We start from the raw sequence: 8399 nt of genomic DNA, 5'->3' as shown, positions 1-8399 counted from the left end.
TCCTTTGTAGGGACATGGATGCAGCTGGAAACCATCATTCTTAGCAAACTATCACAAGAAGAGAAAACCAAACACCGCATGTTCTCACTCATAGGTGGGAACTGAACAATGAGATCACTTGGACTCGGGAAGGGGAACATCACACACTGGGGCCTATCATGGGGAGGGGGGAGGAGGGAGGGATTGCATTGGGGAGTTATACATGATATAAATGATGAATTGATGGGTGCTGACGAGTTGATGGGTGCAGCACACCAACATGGCATAGGTATACATATGTAACAAACCTGCACGTTGTGCACATGTACCCTAGAACTTAAAGTATAATAAAAAAAATAAAAAAATAAAAAAAAAGTTCAATGTCATTAATTATCAGGGAAATAGAAATCAAAACCACAATGACATATCTTCTCACCCCAGTTAGAATTGTTATTATCAAAAAGAAAAAAGTAACAAGTGATGGCAAAAATGCAGAGAAAAGGGAACTCTTACACACTGTTGGTAGGACTATAAATTAGTACAGCCATTAAGGAAAGGAAAGGAAATCAGTGTATCTAAGAGATATTTTCATGTTTACTGCAGCATTCTTCACAATAGCCAAGATATGTAATCAATCTGTCATCAACAGATGAGTGGGATAAAGAAAATGTGTTATATATACACAATGAAATATTATTCAACCATAAAAAACAATAAAATCCCATCATTTGCAGCAACAAAAATGAACCTGGAGGACATTGTGTTAAGTGAAATATCAGGCACAGAAAAATAAGTATCACCTGTACTCGCTCATTGGCGGGAACTAAAAGTTTGCACGCATAGAACTCTCTACTCTAGGATAGGAGGGAGAGGACAGAGAGAGGTTGGTTAGTGAATACAAAATCACAGCTGGACAAGAGGAATAGGTTCTAGTTTTCTGTAGCACTGTAGGATGGCTATAGTCAACAATAATTTATTGTATATTTTCTTTTTTCTTTCTTTCTTTTTTTTTTTTTTTTTTTGAGACAGAGTCTTGCTCTGTCACCAGGCTGGAGTGCAATGGTGCAATCTCGGCTCCCTGCAACCTCTGCGTCCCAGGCTCAAGCTATTCTCGTGCCCCAACCTCCCTAGCAGTTGGGATTACAGGTACACATCACCACGCCCAGCTAATTATTTGTATGTTTAGTAGAGACTGGGTCTCACCATGTTGCCCAGGCTGGTCTTGAACTCCTGACCTCAGGTGATCCACCCACCTTGGCCTCCCATAGTGTTGGGATTACAAGTGTGAGTCACTGTGCCCGGCCTATAGTATATTTTCAAATACCTGGAAGAGAGGATTTTTTTTCTCACTATGAAACTACAGTGGAAGATACGGTGGCTCACGCCTGAAATCCCAGCAGTTTGGGAGGCCGAGGCGGGTGGATCACGAGGTCAGGAGATTGAGACCATCCTGGCTAACAAGGTGAAACCCCGTCTCTACTAAAATACAAAACTTAGCCGGGCATGGTGGTGGGCACCTGTAGTACCAGCTACTCAGGAGGCTGAGGCAGGAGAATAGCGTGAGCCCGGGAGGCGGAGCTTACAGTGAGCCGAGATCGCGCCACTGCATTCCAGCCTGGGCGACAGAGTGAGACTCCATCTTGGCGGAAAAGAAAAAAAGAAATAGAAATTACAGTGGAAGAGAGATTATGAATATTCCCAACACAAAGAAATGATGTTTGAGGTGATAGAGATGCTAATTATGCTGATTTGATTATTACACATTGTTTATATGCATAAGTGTATCACTCTGTACCCCTAAATACATATAAATGTTACATGTTAATTAAAAATAAAATATAACTAAGAAGATAAAATATAAACATAAAAAGAAAAATATCGAGAGACAGCAGTGTAAGTGTGAGGGACACTGAAAGAAAGAGCACCTGCCAGTGCAGCCCTTGCCACAGTGCCCCCACTCACCCCATCCTGCTGTTCCTCTCCACTCCCTCTTGCACATGACTTGACTCCTCACTGTTCCTCTCCATTGCTCTTGGTAAAATGCGAATTGTCCAACAGTGGCTGCTCATCTTTAGCAATTCTTCCCTCCCAGAGAATCATTCTTAATCTATTCTTTTCTGAAACTAGCTGAACTCCAGCTGGATGCCCTTGCTAAAGCCCTTTACGACATTCCTCTCTCCTTCTCTACCTTAGAAGGCTCCTTCAGGCTTACACCTAGCATTTCCAAATAAAAACCTCTCCCACTCCATAAAAAAAAAAAAAAAATACCATTATTAATGAGTCTATGTTCCATCATAAAATACCTGACCATCATCATAATAGTACCTAAAATTATTATGTGCCAGACTCCAACAATATTCCTGTATTGTCTTATGTACTCCTCACTACAACCTTGTAAGCTAAATACTAATATTTTTCCATTTTACAAATATGGAAAGTGACACCCTGAGACATTCATTAAATAAATTCACACAATCATTGTAAGTTGATGGTATGGCTGGGCTTAAACCCATCCTAGTCTAGTATTTCTTAATATTTAAAATGTGCTTTAATTTCTGAAGCTTTCATTTGTATTTCTGTGCTGTAATTCATAAAGGATGATAAATAAGGAATTACTTATTTTCATGACAGAAAGAAATATAGCACATAAATATCCTTCTACAATGTCATCAATAAACTACTGAGCTAGTGGTAAAGTTCCATGACTGATGAAAAAAATTAGGATTGGTCAATCCAGCATTTTTAGAAAGTTGACAAGTTTCATAAAGTGATTTGTTTTGAAAGCTGCCTTTTCCATGAGAAGATATTCTGACTCCCACATCATTACCGACCCACATCATTGTAAAATTTTTAAAAATTTGGAGAAAAAATTGGGAAGGGAAAAAATCTACAAGCTTGTAGAAAGACAAAAACAAGTTTCATATAAAATATCAACTATCAGCCAGGCACAGTGGCTCACGACTGTAATTCCAGCACTTTGGGAGGCTGAGGCAGGCAGATCACTTGAGGCCAGGACTTAGAGACTGGCCTGGCCAATGTGGCAGAAACTCCTCTGTAGTAAACATACAAAAATTAGCTGGGCATGGTGGTGGGTGCCTGTAATCCCAGCTACTCAGGATGCTGAAGCACAAGAATCGCTTGAACCAGGGAGGCAGAGGTTGCAGTGAGCTGAGATCACACCACTGCACTCCAGCCTGGGCGACAGAGAGAGACTGTCTCAAAAAAAAAAAAAAAAAATCAATAACAGACATCACTACGTAATGTCATTTTTGATGTATTTCATTATAGGTTTTTAAGCATACATCAGGAGACTTTAAATAAGTGTCACATAAATTTTAAGTGTGTAATGCATTCATTAAATAAAGCTAGAGTGGGTTATGCCAGTAGAATACTAAAGTGAGTGAGACAAACCCCACCCTTCATATATGAATTTATAAAATAACAAACAAAGCCTGTTTCATGACTCACAGAACCCTTGTGAGAAGAGCAGAAATCACCTGGTGACCATCAAACACCATCTGGAGGCAAAACTTCTTATCTAAGGAATTTAGAAGGGAACAAAGACCACCTGGTCGCATCTCGTTCCAGGCCTCTTTCAACTTTTACAAGTAACTAAAATTTCTATACTTCTCTGGGATATCATGCTGAAACTCATTTTACAACCCTAAGCCCCCACCTTACGGTCCATAAATACCCCTAAGGAAAATCCACCTAGCGGTGCTCAGTCCTCTCACTGAGGCCCTCCGCTACACCCTTTTGCAGCATTCCTCCTTTCTAATAAACTTCCCTTTTTCAAACCTACACTGTTGTTGGTAAACTCGTTTCACAACCTGCAAGTTGACCACTTCCTGGTGCTGGGGTTCTCACACCTCCCCTCAGCATCTTGGAAATATCAAGGCAAAAAAAAAAAAAAAAAAGAGGCTAGGGAGATTTCGGAGGACATTGATGAGGAGATTGCTCTAAAGAGAGCCAGCTGCATAGGATGACTTGATCTTGTCAATAAGACTCAGCAGAACAGGAGAAGACTCAGCAGAAAGTCACTGGGAATTTACCTCTGGAAGCTGAGACTAGAGAAAGAAGATGAAATAACTAAGAGGAATAGAGATTAAGTGACTAGAAAGAACAACACCTTTGCGGGGGAAAAGAAAGTTGCAACTGTGTTTTAAATCAGGAAATCTTTTAGGTTGACCCACTGATGTGTCTCATCTTAAGAGTGCTCTGGAAAGGAGACAAATGGGATACTTTAAAATCCAGAAGTTTCTTTTATTTCCTTTTTTATAACAATTTTTAAAATGTGACTATCTGAACATGGAAAAAAAAATCCTCCCAATATTCCCATCAAAAAAATTTCAAGCTTCAAAGACACTTTATACCCAACAGACTTGATCTTTACACTTTGAGAAGCGTTGCTGTATTCAGTTGACTCTAGGGTATGAAAAGCAATTCCTCACACTTTATCAGCTTTTGACAATAGGCACTTATGGGCCTGAGTGATCTAAAATAGATTAATGAGGCACTAAAGCACTTTAATGAATAATGGAGCATTTTAAAATTTATTTTGTTTTTTAATTCATTTAACTGCAATCAATTTAACAGTTGAAACATTCCCTCCTGAATATATTAAAAGGCATATTACATTGAGGTTTTATTAATTTATTATGTTTCAATTCATTTATCATTTATTCATTTTATTAATTTATTCATTGAATTGAGCTCCACCATACAAATATTGTAGAAATCAATGATTTTATTGGGTTTTATGTTCAGCAAAACAAGTTTTCAGCACATTAACCAGGGAATTTGGAATCTGTGAGCAGAAACACCATTGGCATAAAGTAAAAATGTAGTTATCATTTCAAACAGCATAGGATAAATAGAGTCCACTCAAGAATTTTGATTCTATCTCCCTTAAAACGTAGACTTTTTAAAATAATCAGATAGTTTGCAGGCATTCTACATCCTTCTTTTGTTGACTTACTCATCTATTTGTAACATTCCCTTCCCTCTCTCAGAAAGACAATATTTTTAAGTGCACCCCTTACCCCCCTTTCACCGATAAAAATAATAAAGATCTTAATGAGCTGAGTCACATCACAGTCCCATATGTTCCCATCTATAATAATAAAGAGTGATGGTGGGATTTTGGGTATTTGTACCCATCATAAAGAAATTTGTAAATAATATTTAGCAGACTAGGTGGCAGAAGATCTTTTTCCCACGTGATAACAAAGTTTTGGCTGTCGTGTATATGGAAGGTTGTTCTTACCTGTTAGAATGAAGGACCTTAGTCTTTTTGAAAATCATTTTTCTTTTAAGAGGGTTAGAACTTTATCTGTGAGATTTAACCAGAAACTATCTTGTCATTTGGGTCCACAGAACCAAGCCTGTTTGGAAAACAGTCCTTTAAGAAAAGCTTATTTCCTTGCTCAACTCAATGGCCTTGACCACCTTAAACCAAAAGCAAATTTGAAAAACCCCTCTCTCCAAAGCAATCTAAAAGAAGTGACTGTACTAGCTTGCTTAGCAGTCCACATGGGCTGATGCCTGTAAATCCTGTCTGAGGGTTCGGCCCATCCCTGATAGTGGATCAACTCTGGTCATTCTTGCCGCTGAACCATTTCCAAACTTAACATATCGATTATTTAATTACTGCGTTGTGGTATTAATTCCCAGTGCCTACCTTTTTTCCTTGCCTTGCACAGTGCCGTACTTTCAATAAATATTAGTCACATGTAAGGATGAATAAAACAATCTCAAGTTCCTAGGTGCCCCATTCTTATCTAGAGTTCCTGCTTCATGCTCCAATCCCTCAGAAACTGGATTATCTGCTCACCTCTGAGTTTCTAATACCTAGTGCTTGTCTGAAGGCACCATCTGAATGGCTCCTATTACTTAAAGCTCAGATTATTTTCTATGCTGCCCTGTATTGATATTCTCCACCTTAGAATCTTATTCAGATTTTAGATAATCCTTTTCATGTCTCTCAAGATCTCTCCTCCAAAATTTAATCTCACGACTTGAAATGCAGCTTTGGGTACATCTTTCATGAGACCAATTCCTAGAATGACTGACTCTGAGCCATAATGTTATGTTTAAACCTGTAGATTCTGCTTTCCCTACCAGGTCCCTTTACTGAGTCCCTACCTGCCCTCTCCCCACATAACTATCATGATCTGATGTCTGGTTCAAACAGGTTGTTCTTTTCTCACTTTGAACAGAAGGACAAAAAGGAGATTCCAAATAGAATGGCTGATACAACCACCTTTAGCAATACATTGTAGTGAATTCACTAACATAAAACACTCAGGTTTAAGGGGAAAAAATCTTCTAGATCATGCCAATTTTCTGTTATCTCATCTCCATATCAGGCTGAGTATTATCAGAAAAAATTACATTTATTCATTCAAAAATATTTATAGAGCTTCTATTATGTGCAAGATTCCCTGGTAGATTTGGAAGGTGTTTTGCTGAACAGGACAGACATGGATCCAGTCTTCATGGGGTTCACAGTTGGCCCATTTTTCAAGGATTGTTGTCACAACAAATAATATCTAGGATAAATGAGTTGTCAGCTCTATCTTACCATCCTGTGTGTTTGCGGACAGTTTTCTCTTATATGCTGCACCGTGGCCTTTGTCTCAAAAACAAAAAAACAAAAAAAAGACTTTCCCTCTTTTGCCCAGTCTGGAGTGCAGTGGCCCAATCTCAGCTCACTGCAACCTCCGCCTTCCAGTTTCAAGCAATTCTCCTGCCTCAGCCTCCTGAGTAGCTGGGATTACAGGTGCCCACCACCACCCCTGGATATTTTTTGGGGTGTTTTGTTTTGTTTTGTTTTGTTTGAGGCAGAGTCTTGTTCTATCACCCAGGCTGGAGTTCAGTGGTGTAATCCTGGCTCACTGCAACCTCTGCCTCCCAGGTTCAAGTGATTCTTCTGACTCAACCTCCCGAGTAGCTGGGACTACAGATGGGTGCCACCACGCCCTGGCTAATTTTTTGTATTTTTAGTAGAGACGGGGTTTCACTATGTTAGCCAGGATAGTCTCAATCTCCTGATCTCGTGATACGCCCACCTCACCCTCCCAAAGTGCTGGGATTAAAGGCATAAGCCACCGCGCCTGGCCTAAGTTTTGTATTTTTAGTAGAGATGGGGTTTCACCATGTTGGGCAGGCTAATCTGGAACTCCTGACCTCATGATCCGCCTGCCTCAGCCTCCCAAAGTGTTGGGATTACAGGCGTGAGCCACCGCGCCCAGCCCACAGTGGCCTTTTAAAAACACCTTCACTCACTGCAAGTTCTTCCTTCTCCACCACACTCCTTACTCTTAAGCCATGGCATCATCTCCTACTTTACAGGGGAAAAAAAGAGGCATCATCACTCAGGAATTTATTCAAATATATCTCACTTCCCAATTCCAACATATGGGCAAATTTGCTTCCTTTGTCCTGTTAAACTAGACGAGGTGTCTTTCCCTGCCTCTGAGATCAATCTGATACCACTGCCTGGCTTCCTCAGATATCTCTATTCAACTGTCTTCACCCCTCTTTCTTGTGCCCTCGACTATTCTATTTCCATAGATTCCTTCCTATTTAAATAGGCTGCAGTAGTGTCAGTTAAAAGAAAACACCTATTTAGATAAAAGCTAAAAGTAATTACCATCTCTGTTGTACCTTTCTTTTTCTCTTCCCTTCGAAGTCAAACTTTTTAAAAAATGTGTCTCATGTATGGTTTCTGCATTGGCATCCTCATCTTCCAGTCAGTCTCTCCCTTCCATTATCTCACACATTTCTCTATTGACTCTAGTGTCACAAAAGTGTGTCCAGAATTTGTTCCTTCCAGTGGGTTCTTGGTCTCACTGACTTCAGGAATGAAGCCACAGACCCTCACTGTGAGTGTTACAGTTCTTAAAGATGGTATGTATGGAATTTGTTCCTTCAGATGTTCAGATGTGTCCAGAGTTTCTTCCTTCTGGTATGTTCGTGGTCTTGCTGATTTCAGGAGTGAAGTCACAGACCTTCGCAGTGAGTGTTACAGCTCTTAAAGGTGGTGCATCCAGAGTTGTTTGTTCCTCCTGGTGGGTTCGTAATCTCGCTGATTCCAGGAGTGAAGTCACAGACCTTCACAGTGAGTGTTACAGCTCTTAAAGGGGGCACATCTGGAGTTGCTTGTTCCTTCTGGTGGGTTTGTGGCCTCGCTGACTTCAGGAGTGAAGCCACAGACCTTCACAGTGAGTGTTACAGCTCATAAAGGTAGTGCAGACCCAAAGAGTGAGCAGCAGCGAGATTTATCGTGAAGAGCAAAAGAGCAAAACTTCCACCATGTGGAAGGGGACCCAAGTGGGTTGCGGCTGCTGGCTCAGGTGGCCAGCTTTTGTTATGCCCAGACCGTTTGTTCCCCAGAGAAGACCACCAGAGTCCAGAGT

Source organism: Rhinopithecus bieti, unplaced genomic scaffold (genome assembly GCF_001698545.2).
Source record: "Rhinopithecus bieti isolate Rb0 unplaced genomic scaffold, ASM169854v2 scaffold_75732, whole genome shotgun sequence".
NCBI classification, from domain to species: Eukaryota; Metazoa; Chordata; class Mammalia; order Primates; family Cercopithecidae; genus Rhinopithecus; species Rhinopithecus bieti.
The sequence above is the reverse complement of the archived record's forward strand: the minus strand, read 5'-3'. Positions refer to the sequence as shown.